We start from the raw sequence: 25605 nt of genomic DNA on the forward strand, positions 1-25605 counted from the left end.
AAACAACCTAATGCTTAACTCCAACCAAAATATTTACATATATTAAGTTGATTTTTCTCAACAAAACCTCTGCTCCTTACCCAGTGTTGTCTCTACAAATATGACCACATTAACTCAGTTGTTCAAGCCAGGATCCATGACATCATCCTTTACTCTTTTCTCTCAATTACATCTCACATCTAAGGCATCATCATATCCCACTGACTTTCCTTTAAAAATATACACCCAATCTGACTAGTCATCTCCTTTACTGCTACCACTTCAAAGCAAGCCACAATCATCTTTTATCTATACTATAGTAACCTCTTAACTGATCTCCTTACTTCCACTTCACCACCGCTACCACCTGCCTTCGTCACAGTCTACTCTCCACATAGTAGCTACAGTGACCTTTTAAAAGGAAACTCAGATCTACTGTACTTCACACTTCATTGGCTTTCCATTACATCTACATTAAAAAGCATTATCTTTACCATGGTCTATAAAACCCCACATGATCTGATGCCCAAAATTCAACCTCTCTCTACTCCAGCCACACTGTCTCCCTTGTATTTCTAAGCCCGCTGCAATCTCAGGGCTTCTGCACTATTGTTCCTTGTACCAGAAAAGCTTTTTCCCTAAAAATCTTCTTAGGTTTTTCAGAGAGACCTCCTGTGAGAGCCTTAAGATAAATGTAGGATAACTAGTCTTTCTCTATCCTTTTTATCCTGCACATTTTCATCAAGGCACTTATAATTACCCACTAGTATACTATGAATGTATTTGCTTTCTATCTTTCTATCCCACAAAAATGTAGCTCCATGAGGGCTGAGAGTTTGTTTTGCTCATTACTATATCCCAAACACCTTGAACACTGCCTGACACACATTAAAAGCTTAAGAAGTATATATCCCATGTTAAGTGATTAAATTCTTATCATAAAACAACATACAGGCCAGGCATGGTGGCTCACGCCTGTAATCCTAGCACTCTGGGAGGCCGAGGCAGGAAGATAGCTTGAGGTCAGGAGTTTGAGACCAGCCTCAACAAGAGTGAGACACTCCATCTCTACCAAAACCAAAAAATTAGCCTCTATCAAAACCAAAAAATTAGCCTCTACCAAAAATGGAAAAAATTAGCCAGGTGTGGTGGGAGGCTGAGGCAGGAGGATGACTTAAGCCCAGGAGTTTGAGGTTGCAGTGAGCTGTGATAATGCCACTGCACTCTACCCAGGGCAGCAAAGTGAGACTTTATCTGGAAAAAAAAAAAAAAAAAAAAAACACATTTATTGAAGAAATGGCATAGAGAAAGCTAATATAAACAGCCAGGATAAAGCCTCTTATACAGCGCCTACAACATAGAAAAAGACAAACTATAACCCAATAACGGTTACAGTCATTGTCTAATTTTCCTTTCCTTTCTTTTACTTATCTCAATTTTAAAAACGAAAATTCAAAGGGGATGGTATACTTTTATAATTAGAAAAAACTACCATATCTTTAGACTTATGTCTGACAAAAATGATGTTTCCCTTTTGCCCAGTACTTTAAAAAGATTATGACCTAGAGGAAGGTTGAGCTACCAAAAAAAAAAAAAAAAATCAAAGGTTATTTTTTAATGTGAATTGAAGATTCCCAATTACTAGGTGACGAGATAATATATTATCCAAACTTGATCAATTTTAAGAATGAAAGGGGCTGCAGAAGTAATTAATTGATATTTAATTGATCTACAACACGTGTAAACTGAGCCTTGTTTCTAACAAACTAGGAAAAATGATCATCCTACCCATTACCTCCATGATACTCTTTAAAATCAGCTTAAAACCCCCAAAACTGGACCAGGTGCATTGGCTCACGCCTGTAATCCCAACACTTTGGGAGGCCAAGGCAAGAGGACCATTTGAGGCCAGGAGTTCAAGACTAGCCTGGGCAACACAGCAAAATCCTATCTCTACAAAGAAAATTTTAAAAAGAAATTAGCCAGGCACGGTGGCATACACCTGTACTCCCAGCTACTCAAGAGGCTGAGGGGGACGATCCCTTGAACTCAGGAGTTTGAGGCTACAGTAAGCTATGATCACACCACTGCACTCAGTCTGGGCAACAGAGCAAGACATTGTCTCAAAACAAAACAAAAAAAAAACCCAGAACCAATCTAGCCATTCTTCACTTCCGTTCATAAACCCTAACACATATGTTACACTAGACTGACTACTGGTCATTCCACTAACCACACTTTTGAATCTTTACTTCCTAGAAGGCCTTTTCTTCCTTGCTCTGCCTAGAGAAGTCCTACACTTTCCAGCTTAAGTGTTGTGTTCTTAATGAAGTAAGCTCTTCCTTTCCCATATAACAACATGTTCCTATCTCTAATCAAAGGTTCATAAACTGGAACTAATAGATGCCATGATGGAGAACTGTGAAACTCTGAAATTATATGTAAACACTGGGTATATGTTCTTGAAGGAGAGGGCAATGTAACTACTCTCAGATTTTCAAAATAAAACATAAACCAAACCAATAAGAATCACTGCTCTATTATATCACTTTAGATAACAATTATTTACTCATCTCCCTCACTGAACCATGAGTTTCTTTAAACTACTCTATCTTTATCCATGGGAATAAATAGTGTGTTGAACTGAAATATTAAAGATAGGTCTGATGCCCCAATTCCCCTAAATTCCCTTCATTTCAGAACACCTAAAATTTGCTTTAATTTTATTACCTTCATCCTCTTTTATATTTTCTTCATTTATGAATTATTTAATACAAAAAGTTAAATTTACTCGTTAAAACCAGTATTCACTTTTTCAGTCTTTCTGCATTTTAAAATATATAATCAGGGAGAAAAAAGAAAAATCAAAAAATTTTAAAGTTAAAAAAAGTAAAACTGGGGCCAGGTGCAGTGGCTTGTGCCTGTAATCCCAGCACACTGGGAGTCTGAGGCAGGAGGATCACTGGAGCCCAAAGATCAGGACCAACTGGGGCAACACAGTAAGACCCCGCCTACACAAAAAATTTTTTTGTAAATTAGCCAGGCGAGGCAGCATGCACCTATACTCCCAGCTACTCAGGAGGCTGAGGCAGGAGGATCACTTAAGCCCAGGAGTTGGAGGCTGCAGTAAGCTGTGATCACACCATTGCACTCCAGCCTCAGCAACAGAGCAAAACCCTACCTCTAAAACAAAACAACAAAAAAAAGTAAAACAAAACTTTTAAAGAAAAAAATATCCAAAAAGAAAATAAAACTCAATGTCCAAAATGAATCATAATAGAAGGTCAGAGATTAATATTTACAGAAAGAGGAAAAAAGGACAGGTATACAAATCTTAATGTATTGCTTGTTACACCTCCACTAGTTAGATCAAGATAATGGAGAAAGGGCCTATTCGCCTTATTACATCATATACATCTATTTCCATTCAGGACTTTGTTGAACCTTTCACCAAAACTTATCATGTGTCGATCAAACAAACATTGCCTATAATGCCAAGAGCTCATGTGCAAAAGCAGACACACAATATAACAAACAACTTTGAGATACCGACCGTGCTGTAGACCGCTGAGACAGTGGGAGTAAAGATTCGATCCTCCAGAGGCTGCTGCACAGGTCCTCTAGGAATTCTAGAAGAGCGAGTTAAGGATAAGAGAATTCAAAAATGGACTGCTTTAGCAGTAAGAGAAAATTACCACCACATACCTCTGCCAATGAACCGAGCTTTTTCACCCAATTATTGAGTTATATACTTACTTCTCCTCTGAAACTAAAAAATGTAGTATTTCAAATTTCCTAATGTGATTAAACGATCTTGCCAAAAGTAATTCCCATGATGAACATTCCATGCAAGCTCAAAACAAACAAAATTATACAACAAGTCTCCAAACTTTAGGCCCATGATGAGAATATGCCACCTTTACTCTCTGTAGAATAAAATAAGGAAGTATAAGCAGAATATTCAGGAAGATAAGGCTAATCCATGAAGTGGAAATTGCTGACAAAGGCCCAGCGTGTTCTGCTAACTAAATAGAAATGGACAATTGTTTCCTTCTTTTTCTATTTTATCTGCTACTTTCCCCACATGCACTCACCATCTCCCCATTTTTTTTTTTAAAAGAGGCTATCCAGCATAACTTAGATTAAAATATTTTAGAATGCTGGTAGGAAATTCTGTTAAAAGACAAAATACTATCACTTCATTCATCTTCAGAAAAGAAAGATTTAAGCTCTTCTACCTGATAAGGTAAACACTGGGAATAGGAAATACTTGTGTACTCAAGACCACTTTAAGAATGATAACCAAAGGACTGGCACCAAAAGATGAATAGCAGTTACCTGTGGATGGTGGGTTTACATAACTACAACTGTATGTGTTACATAATATAGTATGTAACCTTATTATGTGTTTTTTCTACAGTGGATATAAATTATCTGTGTGATTTAAATGTATTTCTTGGGTCAGGTATGGTGGCTCATGCCTTAATGGTAGCACTTTGGGAGCCTTAGACAGCAGTATTGCTTGAGGCCAAGAGTTCAGCCTGCACAAGAGCAAGACCCCATCTCTACAAAAAAATACAAAAATTAGCCGGGTGTGGTGGCATGTGCCTATAGTCCCAACTACTTCAGAGGCTGAGGCAGGAGGATCACCCAGGAGTTTGAAGTTGCAGTGAGCTATAATGCTGCCACTGTACTCTAGTCTGGAAAAGAGAGACCTTGTCTCAAAAAAAAAAAAGTATTCTTTAAATGACTCTAAATGTAGTAAACGCAAAATGAGATATTCTTTCCTTCAACCTAACAAATATTTAATATGTCCCATATCATGTTCCTTTCTAATTCAATGCGATAGTTTGGAAGAAAAAGTAAGAGCTACAAATAATTTTTTAAGAATCACCATGAATTGCCAAAGTCTGAAAGAATCATCAGAAGTAAAATTCTTTATATCCAAGTAGCCATAATTTACACACAGGTAGAATAGGGAAAACAAAGCAAAAAAAACCTGTGCTATAGTTATTAAAATTAATAACACTGTACCAATCTCTAGGCAGTTCTTTAAACCTCAAATAGTTAAATGTGTTGCCATCATTCCCTACAAACAAAAACCTGATTTAAAATGTTGTATTGAGAAAAGACAAAGTTAAAACATTTCATAGAGTAATTTCATTCAAACTCACATTCATAATGCTGATTCCGATCCATTTCATTATGACATCTATCTTATACTTAATTTTTTCAACTAAGTTTCCCAGTAGTCTTTGCAAGGCTAAGAATTTCATAATTTAAAGCATTGGGAGAAAAATACTGAATAGGTCAGGGCTAAAGAAAGCACTGTGACACTCCAGCAAACATTCCTCCAATTTTACATCCACATAATATCACTTTGAGTGATCAAACAGCTACAAACATCACCTTTATTATATCCTTGTCCAAAAAGGTATCATAAATACCTTGAGGAAATCAAATAATTCGTAGTCTGTACACACGGAGCCACAGTAGAGTATATACAGACCTTCAGTGTATAACTGGTTAAGAAAAAATTTTTTCATTGGACTTGAGAGACTGGCCATCTGCTGAAGTTATAATTTGTAAATGAAGAACTTATAAATGAAGTCATAAATTACAAATTAAAAAATGGAATAAGCTTGAGAAGATTTAGGAAATAAGCAACCAAGCCCAATGAAGATAATAACTGTGAATTCTCAGGCCTAGAATGCAACAAAAGAATATAAATGCTAGCTTTATATATAGTAAGCTATCTGAAGAAAGAAGGTAAACACCAAAAAGGAAATGGGTTTAAGAATGGAGGCATTCCATTTAGCCAAGATGGAATAGGCCCACTATAGCCTTTCACTGATTACAACTAAAAACTCAAGATACAAAAAGCAATATACCTGAAGACTCACTCCGAAAAGTAAACAAAAATAAGCAGATTGTAGAAAGAAGTGAATAGTTGGTAGATGTCCTCCATGGGAGGAGAGGGGTTGGTTGTTGCTGATCCATTCATTTTAGACCCTTTTCTCTACAGGCTTTGCCTTGAGGATAGGCCCCAGTCATGGAACTATACAACAGAGCAGCAATGCAAGAGGCTAAAATTCCAATAAAGACCCCCTTCCCTTCTTTCTGGACAGAGGAATGTAAGAAAGAGCCATGACAGGCCAAAGAGCACTAGGGGGAATTCCAAAGAAGAAAATTGGAAAAGAAGGACCCCCAAACTTTTTGTATAAACCCACAAAAATCCTATGCTCATCCCATAGTTGTGTATAAAAGAGACTGATCCAAAACAGCATAACAAAAGGGTTGAAAATGAACTAAGATTAAAACTGCCCATCCCCCACAGAAGCAGAGACAAAACTTGAGCTCAAAAACTAATCACGTTAATTTTATGCTCAAAATTAAAAAAATATACATACCATTCTCTGTAAGATTATACCAGGACCCAGAATTTATAAAATAAAATTTTCAATGTCCAGAATAGAATCTAAAATTATTTAACATGAAAAATTAGGACAATATTACCAATTTTCAAGAATTTGCAGTCAGGGCTAGACATGGTGGCTCACACCTGTAATCCCAGCCAGCACTTTGGGAGGGAGAGGTGGGAGGAGAAAAGGAGGACAAAGCAAACAAAGAAAAACAATTTTTTTAAATGACAAGGGAATAGGGAAGCAAAGATGGAAAACTACATAATATGAAAGTTTACTGTGGTAAATTACAAGTTGTTAATTTATTCCATTGGTCAGCAAACTTTTTCTTATGAGGTCAGGTAGTAAATATTTGTGCATACATGGGACTTGTATAACTCTGAGGCTATATGGAATCTGTCACAAATGTTCTACTATGCTGCTGTAATAAATAAATGCTATGATTATATAATACATCAAGAAACACAAACTTTAAGTTTCCAAACATTAATTAAATTCATCCATGATACAGACGGAAGAAGAGTTATAGTGCTATGTTTATACACAATGATAGAGAGATTCTTAAAATCATTAATAAAAATTTGATGGTATTATTTGAAACAATTAGTGTGTACATATGGCTTAAACTCACACTAGGCTTTTAGTAATTTTAAAAATGACTGATACGGCAATAACCACATCAAAATGTTAATTCAGTAATGATGACAGTGAATGCTTAAGTAATTTTACACCATAACCTCAAGTAACTTAAAAATTAAAACAAAAGAAATGGGGCCGGGCACTGTGGCTCACGCCTGTAACCCTAGCACTCTGGGAAGCCAAGGTGGGTGTATTGCTTGAGTTCAGGAGTTTGATACCATCCTGAGCAAGAGCGAGACCCCGTCTCTACTAAAAATAGAAAAAAAATAGCCAGGCACCTAAAAATATAGAAAAAATTAGCCAGGGATGGTGGCTCACGCCTGTAGTCCCAGCTACTAGGGAGGCTGAGGCAGGAGGATTGCTTGAGCCCAGGAGTTTGACATGGTTGTGAGTTAGGCTGACACCACGGCACTCTAGCCTGGGCAACAGAGTGAGACTCTCTCTCAAAAAAAAGAAGAAAAAATTAACATACCCATCCATATAGTAAAAGAAACATATATATTTCATTTCAATTCTCTTTCCTATTAAACCACCTTCACTAATACTAAAAATTTACGCTGAAACCAACTATCTCAGATTATGCTTTTTATTCTGACAAATTTACAAAATTTGTAAATTACAAATTTATAAAAAATATTTCGATGTATTTCTTGAAATCGGTAATATTTATAAAAATACACTTATCTCCCCATAGTACCATGTTTCATTAATACTCCTTAATGCTTTTAAGAGAAGCACGGTTGTAGTTTGTTTAACATTTTATAATAATAAACTAAAAAACAGCAATCCAGTGGCACAGTCCATATGGTCTACATTACTCCTTTAATGCTTTCTATTCACCTTCCCTGTCCCCTTCCACACTCTTGACTACTACCAGGCACCCAGTCCCTTGCACCAGCAGTCCCCAACCTTTTTGGCACCAGGGACTATTTTCATTTTTCCAAAGGCCAGGGTGGCGGATGGGGTGGGATGGTTTTGGGATCATTCAAGTGCATTACATTTACTGTGGACTTTATTTCTATTATTATTATATATAATGAAATAATGATACAACTCACCATAAGTTGGGGACCCCTGCCCTATACCCAATGTTCACTATTTAAAAGGCAAGCAGGCAGCCAAAAAGGAATGTTAAATCTTCCCTACTCCCTAACTACCACTCAGCTTGTATAAATCCTATTTTAAGTGGATTGTAGAAAATTCACAAGGAGTTCCCAAAAGAATAGTAAAGGTGATTCATTTCATCTAAGGAAGGATGGATAAATGATGACTGTAAGAATAGCCTCAAAGCCATGGAAGGAATAAAAAGAAGAGGAACAAGAATGAAGAAACAAGATCCATTTCCCCTTGTTTAAAATGATCAAAATCCTACTTTCCTAGGAACAGCATCTACACAGAATCCCCTACCACTTTTTGGTGCAGGGGCTTTGGAGTCCGATAATCTTGGGTTCTATTTCTAGCTTTCGCCTTAGTAAACTGTGTAGTCATAGTTAACCTCTAAGCACCAGCTTCCTCAATTATAAAATGGGGATAGCGAAAACATCCATAAATTGCTCTGAGGATTAACTAAATCACTACATGAAATACTCTGCACAATGCCTAGTATCTGACATTCAATCCCTGTTAATTCCCCCTTCTACCCCCAAACTAGAAGTAATATGATACAACCATGGCCAGGAAAGTGCTACTAGAAAGACAAATGCTTAAAGAAGCCTGATTAAAAGCAGCTAGCAACCTCCTTCTTCATCCATTCTGAACAAATATATTATGGGTAGCTACAAAGTAGTAAACCAGATAGATAACATTACCACGCCGATGTCTATGGTATTTAGATTCCATTGGAAGTAGACAGACCAAAATTCAATAAACAAACGAGATGATTACAATAGTGAAAAACATATGAAGAAAACAATAAAAAATGGCATGAGAGGAAGGTAAGAGTATTCTAGATAAAGCAGAAGTAACATCAGAATTGAGATGTGAATGATGAAAATAAGCCCATCCTATGAAGAGCAAGAGAAAGAGCATTCCAGGAAAGGGAGCATCAAATGGAAAGGGAGCATCAAATGGAAAGGGTTTAGGTGGGAAAGGGCTGTGTTCAAGGATAATGGGAGACTAGAGTGAAGGGAGCTATGTAGAAAGTAGCAATCACAGAGTTTGAAAATTTAATCAGGAGCTATTAATACATCACTCAGAGGCTTACAGGGCCAGGTAAGCAGTGGGAATTCTTCTGTGACTGACAAGCAACAATGGCAGGGTTTGAACAGAAGAGGCCTACAGTATTAATTTAATATTATTTTTAAAGACTACTCTGAAGTATGAACTGGAGAAACGAAGGAGAGGAACAAAGAAAACTAGTTGGGAGGCTACAGCAGTTGTACAGGTAAAAGATGACAGTACCCTGGAAGAGACAGCAGAAATGAATGGAGAGAAAAGTCCAAGTTTAAATAATAAAACCAACAAGATTTGCTACTGCATAAGAGAAGAGGCATAAAGAAAAGAAATAATCAAGAATAGTTTAGGCCGGGCGCGGTGGCTCACGCCTGTAATCCTAGCACTCTGGGAGGCCGAGGCGGGTGGATTGCTCGAGGTCAGGAGTTCGAGACCAGCCTGAGCAAGAGCGAGACCCCCGTCTCTACTAAAAATAGAAAGAAATTATCTGGCCAACTAAAATATATATATAGAAAAAATTAGCCGGGCATGGTGGCGCATGCCTGTAGTCCCAGCTACTAGGGAGGCTGAGGCAGTAGGATCGCTTGAGCCCAGGAGTTTGAGGTTGCTGTGAGCTAGGCTGACGCCACGGCACTCACTCTAGCCCGGGCAATAGAGTAAGACTCTGTCTCAAAAAAAAAAAAAAAAAAAAAAGAATAGTTTATAGGCCAGGTAAGCTGGCTCACACCTGTAATCCTAGTACTCTGGGAGGCTGAGGCAGGAGGATCACTTCAGATCAGGAGTTTGAGACCAGCCTGAGCAAGAGCGAGACTCCATCTTTACTAAAAACAGAAAATATTAGCCAGGTGTGGTGGCATGTGCCTGTAGTCCCAACTACTCTGGAGGCTGAGCCCAGGAGTTTGAGGTTGCTGTGAGCTAGGCTAACGCCACGGCACTCTAGCCTGGGCGACACAGTGAGATTCTGTCTCCAATCAATCAATAAAAATAACATTTAAAAAAAAAAGAATAGTGTATAGTTGTGTCCTGAGCAGCTAAGTAGGCAGTGGTACTATTTGCCAAAACTGGTAAAGAACAGGATGAAGCAGGAATGCAAACAAAATCATAAGTTCTATTTTACACATAGAAATTCTGAAAGGCCTATTAGAAATCCAAGAAGAGATATACATACACAAATTAGATATATGAATATGCAATTTAGGCCAAAACTCTGATGCCTCTTGGATACAAAGATACAAATTTGAAAGTCATGAACATAAAAATAGCATTTAATACCAAAAGAAAAACAAAGGAAGAAGGCAAAAGATCGAACAATAAGACAAAGGATGAATTAGTAAAGTACCCTGTAGACAAGTAGCCACTGAGGTAGGAAGGAGGAAAACCAACAGATGATGTGTTGTTTGGGTAGCCAAGGACCACATCACTATTCAGAAAGGTCAATATTGTGTCCATAATGTTCCCTTTCCACTCTACTGCTGACACATGAAGGCAAGGGCAACTAACCTGCCAGCTCTCCAGAAAGCCGGAGAATCAAGTTTCAGATCATACTGGCTACTATACTCTATCCAGTGTATTGCTAAAATCTCTTTGGCATTTAAAACAAAAAAAAGTATGAAAAAATATAAACTCTCTCCTAGAATGAAATAATATAATTTAAGCATCTAATAGTGCCTGATACATAGCAAACCTCAATAAATATTAGTTATCATAGTGGTTACTTTTAAAACTATCCACTTTTTAAAATGGCTTAGCATTTACAGTCACGAGTTTTGTTGACTAAAAGATAATATGAGTTCTGAGGCTCCCAAGCAAGAGACTCTACAAAATAGCTATACTCTTAATAGGTTTGTCAAATTTATAAAGTTTTACTAAGGAATCAAGTGAAGTCTGGCAACACAGCCAGACCCCATCTTGGAAAAAAAAAATTTAGCTGGGTGTGGTGGCACACACCTGTAAACCTAGCTACTGAGGAAGTTGAGGCAGGAGGATCACCTGAGCCCAGGAGTTCCAGGCTTCAGTGAGCTATGATGATGCTAGTGCACCCTAGCCTGGGCAAGAGAGTGAGACACTGTTACAAAACAAAACAAAACAAAACAAAACATGACATCATTAGCATAAGCATTACAGCTATTCATACAAGTCATAACAATTTTATTTTTTTGAGGCAGGGTCTCACTATGTCACCCAGGATGGAGTGCAGTGGCACAATCGTAGCTCACTGAAGCTTTGAACTCCCGGCCTCAAGCGATCCTCCTGCCTCAGCCTCCCAAAGAACTGGGATTACAGGTGTGAGAGCCACTGTGCCTGGTCAGTTATAACCGTTTTCTTAAAGAAAGGAAGACTAAGCTGTAATTTCTTACTACAGTGAGAGAAAGATTGGACAAGAATGGAGTCATGCTTGATTTTATTCTGATATATGCAGCTTTAGTAAGTTATTTGTGTTCCTCAGGCTTAGGTCTGAGAAACATACCTGTCTGTCAAGGCTCACTGTCACTCCTGAAATAGGTAATTAAGTAGAGAAAAGGTTAACACAATCCTTAAAGGTGGATAAAAAAGGCAAATGAATGATGTATATCAATCTCACTACCCAGGGCAATCACCAAATCCCAAGAGTGTAAAACTTTTAACTAAAAACAACATCAGAAAATATAGCAATTTTACTCCTCCCTATAATCATAAAAATATGGTTCAGATCTATTATATAATCATATACAGATTTTGTAAAAAGATGCAATCTTAGACTAAACAAAGGAAATCTGACCACTTGCTATTTAAGAAACCATCTCTTAAGTAATAGCCATGAGGAAGGTCAAAAATAACCCTGTGTATATAGAATATACAATCAACTGTATGATTCAGAAATCAATAATCTATGTTACCTATATAAACACATATAACTACTTCTGTTATCTATTTCACTGGTCACAAGTAAGATTACTACAGAGTGCAGGAAGGAGTGGAAGGATGACACAATTTTATACAAAATGTATACAATTTGGTTGTCAATTTTATTACTCTTTTACAACCTTCCAACGCAGGACACTATTAAGTTTTAGTAAGGTATTTCATTTTATCATTAATTTTTGAAAATGAAAGCTTAAATATAAGTACTAATATAAATACAAAAATATGTTTTAAAAAACCAAATTTTGGGGGCCGGGTGCAGTGGCTCACGCCTGTAATCCTAGCACTCTGGGAGGCCAAGGTGGATGGATTGTTTGCGCTCACGAGTTCGAGACCAGCCTCAGCAACAGCGAGACCCCGTCTCTACTATAAATAGAAAGATATTAGCCAAAAATCTAAAAATAGAAAAAATTAACCAGGCATGGTGGCGCGTGCCTGTAGTCCCAGCTACCTGGGAGGCTGAGGCAGGAGGATCGCTTGAGCCCAGGAGTTTGAGGTTGCTGTGAGCTAGGCTGATGCCACGGCACTCTAGCCCGGGCAACAGAGTAAGACTGTCACAAGAAAACAAAAAAAACAAAAGAAACAAATTTTTATCTTTTTTTAACTACGAGGTTTTTGTTCCCTTATTTTCTTTCAGTCCTGTTTATGGCAGAGTTTGTTTTTATATTATTTTACTTTATTTAGGTCTTGCTTTATTTCACAATGGATTTAAGGTAAGTTACAAAAAAAACCCTACATACAATGGAATATTTAAATGTAAATAAATAAGTAGGACAAAGACTAGCAGACTATAAGGTCCCAAAATATTGCAAAAATCTGACCATTAATTTGGCTCTGAGCTTCCTAGTAGCCAGATAAAAAGAGAAATCATTTACATCATTCCCAGTACTTAATTTAAAGAGCAGAGGGGTCATTTCTATGTAATATTAATAGTTCTTCTAGGGATTAATATTAAAGGATTAGTATAACATTGAAATGAAAAGTGTATAGTCCATTTCAACAGATGCTATCACCAATTTTAAAATAGAAACTTTTTAAAATATAAAGGTACACAAGCATAATAAACTACATCATTTTCTTAAAATGATAATTTGATGAAGAAGCAGGTCAATTTGTATTCAAATCTAATGAATTCTCTGCAGGGAGCTCTTATTTCAACATCCAAATGCTGTAAATTCAGCAAAGGTTTTCAAAATACTCTATTATTCAACTACTATATCTAGTACACTGCTGTTTCTTCCTTACCGTATGCATCTAATTTATGCCAAAGGACTTGACTTTCTTAAACTACAAACATAAAAAACAAATACAAGTGGCTTGTCTAAGACTGGTACTTTGAATCAATCTTAGAGAGTTATCTTTCTGGAGAAAAGGTTCAAGGCAAGAACTTTCAGGCTCCTATTGAATCAAGTAACGAAAATTCAATTTCATGGGCAATAATCTTAATCTGTCAGTGAATGTAAACACAAGATGTATTTTAGGACAGAATGAACTATTTCGGTTACTTTTACACTGTGTTGCACGTTCCTAAGTACCGACAAACAAGTGGCACTCTAGAAGAGCATGGACTTTGAAGTTAGAAAACACCAAAATTTGGATCCCAGATTCATCATTTGCTAGGTAGATCATCTTGGAAAAATGATGTGATCTCCCCAACCCTCGGTTTCCTCATCAATACTCTGTGGGACTGCTGGGAACATTTAACAAAATAAGGCCTGTGATGGGTTTAGTAGGCAATATTTAATTTTTATAAGTAGCTCTTCCATAATCATCATGATTTTTCCTTTCTCTAGACTATCCAGATGACAAAGCTTTAGGACATCTCTCCCAGATTCCTACTAACTCCCTAACAGCACCAAGAGTTCTCCCTAACTTCATTCTTTAGAGCTTAGAAAAACTAGAAAAAAAGGTAACAGTGAGGAAAAAGTAGGTCTTTGGGAGCATCTGACATACATATATATATACCATGACACACAAAAAAAGAAGCTAAAAAGAATGCAACCTGCTCAATATCTGACAAAATTCTGGAAGATACTGATTAATCTTTGCCACTCTGGATGGTAAACTTTTACAGGTATTATTCACTCTTGAAAGAATTTCTCTCTGCTATGAAATTTGTTAATTCTGATTTAACTAGTTCATCCCAAGCTGAGCAGTTTATCAGATGAAGAGTAATGATAACAATCCTCAGCTTAAAGTAGTTTACACAGAAGAGGTACTGGAGAAAACTGCTTTGCTTATTTACATCTGAATAATTAGTGTCATTAGCCAAATTAACTCATCCAATTGTCACATGCCAAAAGACCTAGATTACTACAAGTATTTGTTCCTACCATACCAGCTATAAAGGAGAATTATGGGGAAAATGATTAACCCTTCTATTAGCAAAACTCTTCTCCAAAGCCCCCATCCACTTAAAAATTTTGATTACATCTAATTCTCCCCCTTAAAGAAAAATGATCTGATGAATATCAATGCCAACATAAAATGCCAACCAGCACCACTCAGGAAATTAATTCTCTTCCTTCCTTCTGTAGTCATCATTCTTAATGATATCAAAATATACTGGAAACATTTTTCCTCGCTCAGATACTTGCAAATTCACATCCAATCCCAGTTGAAAACCATTCTGCAAGTCCATCTCACCCCACTTAGAGAAACCCAAGAGAGCAGATCGTTTAGTGATTGGCAATAAATAAATACAACCGAAGTCAGTATTTGATCACAAAGCAAAAAGGTGGATTAGGTTATCTTTAGCTTTTGGTTAAAATAAAATTGAGAAGGAGAATACAAACTTTTACATCATTTAAAATTTACTTGCAATATTTAATTAAAATGCCCTTACTGAGAAAAAAATCCTACAAGCCATCAAAATTCTAAAAACATTTCTTAGGATAGAGGCCCATGTGAAGTCAATGTTATTTTATTTGGTTTTTCTAGGATATGAAAATCATACTGGCAATGTTTTCATTTCTCATTCTAGATACACCCAATTCCCACAAAGATGTTTTCTTTCTTACAACATTCAGCTGCATTTTTCAACATAAAACTCTGAGAAGAAAGCATATTATGATAAAAACATTATCAAACAGAAAGTTTTCCAGCAGATTTTGTGTTCTTATGTAGACTGGGCATACTCAAGATGACTTTCTTCCATAAATTCCAGTGCAATGTAATCACTATGTATGTATCCAGTGTCTCATGTTCAAATTTAAGAGTCTACCAAAAACTTTTTTAAACAATCAAATGTCACTTTTCAATGATTGCTAGATTATAAAGTGATTCTAAAATAAACATAAGTGGTAAAATCAGAAAGGTACAAATATTTTGAAAGCTGAAAAAAAACAAAAGGGGCAAAGAAGAGAACTATTTGAAATATAATATAAAACATACCAATAATTTTCTGCTATCTTTCTAATGAAAATATTCCCAAATGAAAGGAAGTTAAAGAAACTTTCCTTTTAGAATCGATGCCATGGAAATCAGTAGTGTTTTCTATTTTTTTTAATTTTTGATCAGCTTTCTCGGGTTGAACTGTTATCTACTTTCTAATCATCATATATAAAAATAAAATACAATGTGTGTGGAAGGGGTATATATAGATATATAGTCTCATCATTCCTGTACTTAACTTACACAAATTCAACCACATCATGGGGAAAGCAAAGGGGAAGAGAAAGAAAAATGTGAAGAGTGCTAACATTTGTCATTCCACCCAAGGAACATACATGCTCCAGAGTCATAATAAGACTTAGAAGCAAACGAATTTCTTTGGTTCTCAAGATCCTAAGTGTGACTCTAATGTCAAGTACATAATTTCTTATATAGTCTGGTCCCTAAATAATAGAATTGCCCTGTGCTCAGACAGGGAAGAAACATAACCCAGAAGAAAAACTAATTGTGCTGGAATTAGCGAGACACAGTAAGGTAATATCTGACATGACACCTTTAAAAAGGTTTTCAAAAGTACTCTTGGCTCTAGGCAGCTTTGGAATCAGCCATCTCCCACACCAGTACACAACTGCACAACTGTGTATAAAATAACCCAACCACTCTCTCCCATTACTCCAACTTTGCTCTAGGAACAAACCAGTTACATCAGTTACTTTTTTTTTTTTTTTTGAGACAAGGTCTCACACTGTTGCCCCAGCTAGAGTGTAGTGGCATCATCATAGCTCACTGAAACCTCAAATTCTTGAGCTCAAGCAATCCTCCTGTCTCAGCCTCCTGACTAGGTGGGACTACAAACGTGTGCTACCATGCCCAGCTAGTTTTTTCTGTAGAGACGGGGTCTCGCTATGTTGTTCAGGCTGATCTCAAACTCCTGGGTTCAAGCGATTCTCCCACTCCACTTCCCAAAGTGCTAGGATTGTAAGTGTGAGCCACAGCCTGTCCCAAACCAGCTACATTCTTATCAATAATCTCCACAAAGGTGAATATAATGATTCTATCCAAAAACCAACATGTTGTATACTATTACAATAAGCTATACTGCATTATTTTAATTCAAGAAAAAATCCTGTTGGTTGAAGTTGGTCAATTTATACTACCTCTACCCTAACAGAACAGTCCAATTATTAACTAATATGCAAGTTAATTACTGGTATACAATTTTAGCCCACAAATTAATTTAATTACCTCTCTATACCAATTTTATAAATTTTGTAGAAACCGTCCTCACCTTCCCTTTCCCAAGGCAATGGCCACCACACAAATTCAGATCTTTATTTCTTCTCCTGTGGCCTCTATTTGCAGTAGCTGCTTGGATTTTCCTGACTAGAGTCTCCTCTTTGATTCATACACTACAATATTTTAAGACAAACCAATCCTTATGGGCCGAGGGCGGTAGCTCATGCCTGTAGCACTCCCGGAGGCCGAGGCAGGCACATTGCTTGAGCTCAAGAGTTTGATACCAGCCTCGGCAAGAGCAAGACACTGCCTCTACTAAAAACAGAAAAATTAGTCAGGCATGGTGGCACATGCCTGTAGTCCCAGCTACGCGGGAGGCTGAAGCAGGAGGACCGCTTGAGCCCAGGAGTTTGAGGTTGCCGTGAGCTATGATGAGGCCATGGCACTCTACTCAGGGCAACAGAGTGAGACTCTGTCTCAAAAAAAAAAAAAAAAAAAAAAAGGAACTCAATCTTCATGAACATAATGAACAACAAACGACGTTCCAAATGTTTTTTACCACTATGTCCAAACCCTACGATTCAATTACCACCAGTAAGTATCTGGGATCCCTACTTAACCTTTATTTCTACTCCCTAACACTTACCCTCTTCTAAATAAAAAATACCAGGCTCTTTACTGACCGTTGTTTGATCCTGCAACTCCCAATACCTGGAATGTCTTCCCTCCTTCCCCCTACTAATCTAAATTCTTTCAACTCCCAACTACTTCTCGAATTAGATTACTGGTTTCCCTACTTTGTAATAAAAGATCACATGCTGCTTCCTTTCCCTTAGCCTCAGTTATTCCATTTATTGTTTGCAAAAGGAAATATGAAAAAAATACCTCAAAGAACTGTTGTAAGGATTAAATGAAATAAAAAATCCTTATAAAGAACTTAGTACATTGTAGGTGTTCACTAAATGGTTTCTTGTATGAGAGAACACTGTTTGGACACTGTGTTCTTGCTGTTTCTTATGTTAACACCCTTTCTCCAGCTAGACGATAGACTTAAGACTCCCTGGCCAAAGAATTCACAAAAGAAAATTAGTTCGAAAGCTAATCAGAACCGAAAGCTGATTGCTGCTCTTTTTGTGTTAGTCAAAGATTTTAGGGTGGGGATTAATAATAATAAGCCCTGATCTGAATGACTGAAAGGATCACGTTCTCATGTGAAGACTGGGAAAAAGCACTTTGTGGCAACAAAGCCAAACCAAGCACCTCCCCAAAAGAGTACACACACTGCCTCCTCAAGCATCAAATCAAAGTTCTTAATCAAAATGCTGCCTCTCTCTTCTTGACAGCCTGCCCAACTACAGTCACCACAGATTGACAGCATCAACCCAGATCACCCAGGTTTAGAGAGACCTATAACTATGCAGATAAAAGGGAAGAAAGAGAAAAAAACAACTAGGTGGAGAAATAAGTGCTGACTTCTCAGTTTTTGCTAACCTACTCATGGTGCTTGGGAGGAAGCAGACAGAATACTTCCTAACTTGGGAAAGTCACTTCACCTCCCCAAACCTCCATTTCCTCATAAATGGTAACAGCTGTCTCACAGAATTCTTATGAAGATTAAGTAGGGTGTATACTTCCTAGAATATGGCAAACAATCAACTGATCTTGTTTCTGTCAATTATGTCTTTAACGTCTATGCTATACTTAGAAAAGAAAAAGTAGAGGAGAAGAGGAAGAAAATCTTTACGCAAAGAAGAGGAAAGACAAAAGAATACATATGAGAAGATATAAGTAAATGTCATTTGAGATACAATTGTTAAATTAACTGACATTCAATCTAAGAAAAAAATGTAGGCCATTTTGGCAAACATTTTGTGTGAGTGTAAACTCTAATATCAAAGTTCCAGGCCGGGCGCGGTGGCTCACGCCTATAATCCTAGCACTCTGGGAGGCCGAGGCGGGTGGATTGCTCGAGGTCAGGAGTTCGAGACCAGCCTGAGCAAGAGCGAGACCCCCGTCTCTACTAAAAATAGAAAGAAATTATCTAGCCAACTAAAATATATATATAGAAAAAATTAGCCGGGCATGGTGGCGCATGCCTGTAGTCCCAGCTACTAGGGAGGCTGAGGCAGTAGGATCACTTGAGCCCAGGAGTTTGAGGTTGCTGTGAGCTAGGCTGATGCCATGGCACTCACTCTAGCCCGGGCAACAAAGTGAGACTCTGTCTCAAAAAAAAAAAAAAAAAAACAAAGTTCCTGATTCCATATCCTGGCTGTACCACTTACTACTTGTATAATCTTAGGCAAGTTATTTTGTGAGCATCAATTTTCTTATCATAAATGGGAACAGTGATAGTCCTAATACTTCTTAGGGTTGTAGTGAAAATTTAAAAATACATGTGACAGGCCAGGCATGGTGGCTCATGTCTGTAATCCTACCATTCTGAGAGGCCGAGGCGGGAGGATTGCTTGAGCTCAGGAGTTCAAGACCAGCCTCAGCAACAGCAAGACCCCATCTCTATTAAAAATAGAAATTAGCCAGACAACTAAAAATAGAAAAAATTAGCTGAGCATCGTGGTGCGTGCCTGTTGTCCCTGTTACTTGGGAAGCTGAGGCAGGAGGCTAAGGCAGGAGGATCACTTAAGCCCAGGAGTCTGAGGTTGCTGTGAGCTAGGCTGACACCACGACACTCTAAGCTCAGGCAACAGAGTGAGACTCTGTCTCAAAAAAATAAATAAATAAAATAATAATAATAATACATGTGACATGCTTGATATAATCCCTAACAAATAATTATAGCAGCTAAATTATTAATAAATTACCACAGAAAAGGTTTGCTTCTCTTTTTAAAAAAAATTGCCTCATTAAAATAACAAGGCCTAAGAAACAATAGCTTTAATTGCTGAGGTGGCCTAATTCAGTGTTTCTAAACTTTATGGTCTTCGGAATTCCTTTACATCTAAAAATTGAGGAACATAAACAGCTTTTGCTTAAACAGGTTCCCTCCATCAATATTTATCACATTATATACTAAAACTAAGAAAAAAATTTAAATACCTATTAACTTATTCCAAGATAAAAATAAACCAACTATATGTTAACACAAGTAACATTTTTCATTTTTAAAAACAGCCATATAATTTCTTTAAATTTAGGGATAAGAATGGCATTGTTTTACATTTTTTGCAAATCTCTTTAATGTCTGGTTGAATAAAAGTCCAGCTGAATTCTTAAATGTGCTTCTGCATTTAATCTGTTGCAACACGCTATTTTGAAATCTGAAAAAAACAGCCTCACACAGATGTGTAGCTGGAAAAGGGAGGAGAACTTTAACAGTCTTTCCTAATAATTGTGCATATTCTTTTTTGATTTTACACCAAAACTCAACAGGTGATAGTATTCAAAGGTTAGGTGCAATATGGAATCTGAAATCGTATCAATGAACTTTTCAAACACTATGACAATAAAATGGATTAGTTTATACTGCATTTTCAATACATCTTTCAGCCAGGCGCAGTGGCTCATGCCTGTAATCCTAGCACTCTGAGAGGCTAAGGCAGGAGGACTGCTTGAGCTCAGGAGTTCGAGACCAGCCTGAGCAAGAGCAAGACCCAGTCTCTACCAAAAATGGAAAACTTAGCCAGGTGTCATGGCGCGCCTGTAGTCCCAGCTACTCGTGAGGCTGAGACAGAAGTTGCTTGAGCCCAGGAGTTTGAGGTTGCAGTGAGCTATGATGACACCATTGCACTCTACCCAGGGTGACGAGCAAGACTCTGTCTCAATCAATCGTCATCAATACTTCTTTCAGTTATCCATGATGTCATAACATTATGCATTGATCATCTGGAAAAGAGTGGTGCATTAACTTATATAGATCTTCCTTGACCCATTTCGTATTTATAATATCAAAAATCTTATTTATTAATACCACCACTAATCTCACCAGAAAAAAGTCTGTTAAGTGCTAGAAAGCTGTCAAGTTCATCGTGGTGGATACAAGTTTCTAAGACTCTCATATTCACATGAAAACTATTGTATCATTGACAACAGTTTCCTTGAAGCAACAGGTGTATGATCATTTATTTTTAATAATATATCTACAAAATACTAAAGCATCAATAACCAGTTTATCATTCTTTCAAGTAAAAATGGTGATGCATGAAAAAAGCCACTAGGTGAGCTTGAAATACACTCACTCAAGTGTTTTTCATTAAGAACGTTTTGGACAACTATGCAACGGAAATGCTTTATGAGTACTTCCCATTTTATCAGAAAGAATATTAAAAAGCTAATGTGCACTCAAGCAAAAAAAAAATAGTTTTGCTGTTTCATCAAAGATATTATGTGAGACTGAGGCAGGAGGATCACTTGAGCCCAGAAGTTTGAGGTTGCAGTGAGCTATGATGACACCACTGCACTCCACACTCGGTGACAGAGCAAGATCTCATCTCCAAAAAAAAAATAAAAATAAAGTGAAGAAAGCAAAAATATTTTACTATAATTAATAAAATAGTTCTGACCTCTGTCCCGAACAATGTGGACATACTGCCCTAAGAAATCCACATTCTCTCCCAGGGCCCCCAGATGCCAGAAGCAGAATTTTCAACATTCCTAATATTTAGAATAAAGTAGCTACAAGCACCTTAAATCCTGGTGTGTATACCAGAAGCACATTGCTCCAAGCAAATAAGGGCACCAGAGACCCACATCAATGTAGCTATGCCACATTAATGCAAAAATGGTCAGCAAATGAAGTCACAATACAAAATCCAAAGGGCTTTTCATTCACAGTGACAGAGAACTGCTGTGCATTTGAAAAAATAAATATGATTACTCATTAATACTTTTTCTGAAAAAAACAACAAACTGAAATGTATGCCAGCGTGCATAGCTCATGCTTAGTAAAATTCTTTTAAAAAGATAGCAATGGCAGCTTTCTCTGCTATTTCCCCACTGCAGTCACTCCACCTGGGCCCCAGACCACAGTCACATAATTCACCTTCTTCACTTCACCCTTGAGATGTTACACCTTTCCCAGGGTCCTTCCCCATATGTCCCTCACGTATCAGTGGGATTCAAATCACTAGAAAAACAAAGACCTCTTCCTCTTCATTTCTACTGTCCCTCTTTTCCTTTTCTCCAGCATCAGTCTTGAATAGCTGAGTACCCACTTCATGAGATTTCTGTATAGATGGATCTCAATCTATACAGAGACAGAGAAACTGAGCCAGAAGCACCAACTCAGTCCAAGAGCTCTAGGTTCAATCACTCAACAACCCACACTAACCCTTTAATCTAAAAACTAAAACCAATAATCCAGCCAATACCAAGGTTTCAAAGAACTTGAATACACTTCAACTTGAACCCCTGAATTTAACTGAAACAAATTCAATTTCAGACTGTACCAAGAGGTTTATTATAACACTTCTAATAATACTGACCCCAGGAGGCAGTTTATTTCCATCAGTTATCTAGAATACAAATTTGATTTTAGCATTCCAGTTCCTTTGCTTACTACCTATATGATTTCCAAGACAAGTTTATTTAACATCTACAGGAATACCTAGGAGATAGGACAAACTCAGTTCCAGACCACCAGAAGAAAGCAAATATGACAAGTGAGTCACAAAATTTTTGATTTCCCAGTGCACATAAAAGTTATGTTTCCACTATTCTGTTGTCTATTAAGTGTGCGATAGCATGATGTTTAAAAAATGTACATATCTTAATTTAAAAATACTTTATTGCTAAAAAACGTTAACAATCATCTGAGCCTTCAGTGAGCTGTAATCTTTTTACGACGAAGGTCTTGCCTCAATGCTGCTGACTGATCAGGATGGTGGCTGCAAAGGTTGGAGTGGCTATGGCAATTTATTAAAATAAGACAGTGAAGTTTGCCACATTGACTGACTCTTGCTTTCATGAAAGATTTCTTTGTAGCATGAGATGCTGTTTGATAGTCTTTTACCCACAGTAGAACTTCTTTCAAACTTGGAGTCAGTCTTCTCAAATCCTGCCACTACTTTATCAACTAAGTCATTTCAACAATGCTCATAGCATATTCACCAAGAGTAGATTCTATCTCAAAAAAACACTTTTGTTGCTAATCCATAAGAAACAACTGTTCAAGTCTTACCATGAGATTGCAGCAATTCAATCATATCTTTAGGCTCCATTTCTAATTCTAGTTTTCTTGCTATTTTACACACATCTGCAGTTACTTACTCCACTGAAGTATTTAACCCCTCAAAGTTATCCATGAGGGCTGGAAGCAACTTCTCCCAAACTACTGTTAATGTTGATATTTTGACCTCCTCCCACGAAACATGAATGTTCTTAATGGCATCTAGAATGGTGAATCCCTTCCAGAAGGTTTTTAATTTATGTTGCTCAGATCCATCAGAACAAGCACTATCTATGGCAGTTACAGCCTTACAAAATGTGTATCTTAAATAATAAGACTTGAAAGTCACAATTGCTCCTTGATCCATGGACTGCAGAATGGATATTATGCTATTAGGCATGAAAACAATATTAATCTCCTTGTACAGCTCCAGCAGAGCTCTTGGGTGACTAGGTGCACTGTCAATAAGCTGTAATATTTTGAAAGGAATCTTATTTCCTGAGCAGAACTCAACTATGGGCTAGAAAAATTCACTAAACCATGCTATCAACAGATGTGCTGCCATCCAGGCTTTGTTGTTCCATTTACTGGCTGTTTGGCATAGGAGGCCTAGCTTTCAGCCTATCTCAGCTTTCGACATGCCTTCCTCACTAAGCTTAATCATTTCTAGCTTTTGATTTCAAGTGAGACACATATGACTCTTCCTTTCACTTGAACACTATTAGAAACTATTATAGAACATTATTAGAAACTATAATATTAATAGGAGTATTAATTGGCTTAATTTCAATATTGTTGTGTCTCAGAGAATGAGGCCCAAGGAGAAGAGAGACTGGAAACAGCCAGTTGGTGGAGTAGTCAGAATACATACAATGTTTCTCAATTATTAAGTTGGCTGCCTTATATGAGGGTACCTCAAAACAATTACAATAGTACACCAAGCATCAATGATCACATATCACCATAACAGATCAATGAAAAGGTTTGAAATATTATGAGAATTACCAAAATGTGACAAAGAAACACAAAGTGAGCACATGCTCTTGGAAAAATCCCACCCAAAGACTTGCTCGATTCAGGGCTGCCATTTCATTTAAAAAAAAAAAAAAAAAGTGCAATTCTATGAAGTCCAATAAATGAAGCTGAATCAAACAAGGTATTCCTATAAAAGCATATGTTCCTTCACCTGGAAAATAAGGACAATAATACTACTTCCTTCAGAGAGTTAATGTAAAGTTAAATGAAATGATTTATTTAAAGCATTTAACCTAGTGCCTGGTATATGGTAGGCACACAATATGCCACTGCCACTGTTAAGACTTCTAAGAGCAATTTCTTTTTCCAATATAAAGGTCAAAATAAGGTACAACACTTAGACCAGCTTACTGAAGTGGGGAAAAGAAAGGAAGAAAAGGAAGGGAAAGGGAAAGGGAAAGAGAAAAAGAGAGGGGGGGAAGGAAGGGAAAGAGGGAAGACAATAATTCAACAGTAGCTAAACCAATGACAATATAACAAATATTTTCCCTCAGATTTCAACTACATATTTATATAACAAATCTGAATAAATTTTCAACATGTGTAATATATTGGATTCCCTTCTTAGAACATGTAACAACCAAGCTTTAGTACCTAAACTTTAACTTGTTTAATACTGAGATTATTAAATAGAACTTTAAAAGGTCACAAACACTTTCCAGCACACACTGTATAGTATTAAGGTAGCTAAGGGCATTCACTAGGTTTACCTTAACAATTGACTTATCTAGGGGGGAAATTTGTGACAGACGAGGAAATATTTAATCATAAACAAGACAGACTAAGATATTAGAGTTCAACAAAATTATTCAAAAATCTCTCTTGAAAATGCAAATACAACAAAGCTGGCTGGTAGGTATACAAGTGTTTGTTACATTATTTTCTAATCTTTCTCATGCATTAAATATTTCACTAAAAGATGAATCACTTGTGTAAAAAAAAAAATTGACAGAACTCCTGGGTAGTACAAATTGGAAGTAAAATTATAAAATATAGCCTGGTTCTATCTGATAAAGTTTATATACCCAAATGTAAACTGTATTTTAAAAATAACTCTTGTTTATTTAATATTGATATAATTCTATATGGAGAGGGAATTCTTCTATATATAACAAGAAAAGTATAGGACTATTAACATTAATCTTAAGGAGAAAAGTCAATTTGAAATGAGGCAAAAGGCATTTTTAAATTGTCCACATAACTGTGTCTAAATTCACCACTTCATCTTATCAATAAAACATAAAAACATTAAGTAATTTAAAAACCACTTGACACTGGTGAAAGATCCTTGTTTTTCATGCATGAATATCAAGCACCAACAATGAAGGTAGACCAGATATAGCCATACAAAAAAGAAATAATGTTTATTTTTACTGTACTTTTTAAGTGACAGAGAATAATTTCACCAAGACCAAGTCTTGCACTGTGGCACTTAGCTAGAACAGGACACTTTCTTTATCCAAATAAACACATCAGAAAAAGCTTTGCAATGTTCATTACAAGAAACTGGATTTTTCATTTGCAACTGTTTATTTTAAGATAAGGAAGTAAAATTCTCAAAATGATACAGTTGCTGCTGCAAAGTATGAACAATGAGACTGGGGGTGGTGAGAGAGAAAGGGCTAGTGCAAAGCCTAACAAAAGCCCTGCACACCGGCTATGGCTAAACCCAGAGGATGAAAGCACTCTTTGTCTTTCTGGTCAATG

General features: G+C 36.9%; 1 protein-coding gene across 15 annotated transcripts in view; it reads right to left on the minus strand.

Moving 5' to 3' along the window:
* Positions 1-25605, minus strand: part of EIF4G3 (eukaryotic translation initiation factor 4 gamma 3) — a 315623-nt gene that overhangs the window by 236768 nt on the left and 53250 nt on the right. For 13 of the 15 annotated variants that reach the window (XM_069479450.1, XM_069479452.1, XM_069479448.1 and 10 more), the window contains one exon: positions 3533-3608. The exons of the other annotated variants lie outside the window; for them this stretch is intronic. The gene's annotated coding sequence lies outside the window, so the exon portion shown is untranslated. The remainder of the gene's footprint in view (positions 1-3532; positions 3609-25605) is intronic. 15 annotated transcript variants of the gene reach the window in all.

This window comes from Eulemur rufifrons, chromosome 8 (assembly GCF_041146395.1).
Source record: "Eulemur rufifrons isolate Redbay chromosome 8, OSU_ERuf_1, whole genome shotgun sequence".
NCBI lineage: Eukaryota > Metazoa > Chordata > Mammalia > Primates > Lemuridae > Eulemur > Eulemur rufifrons.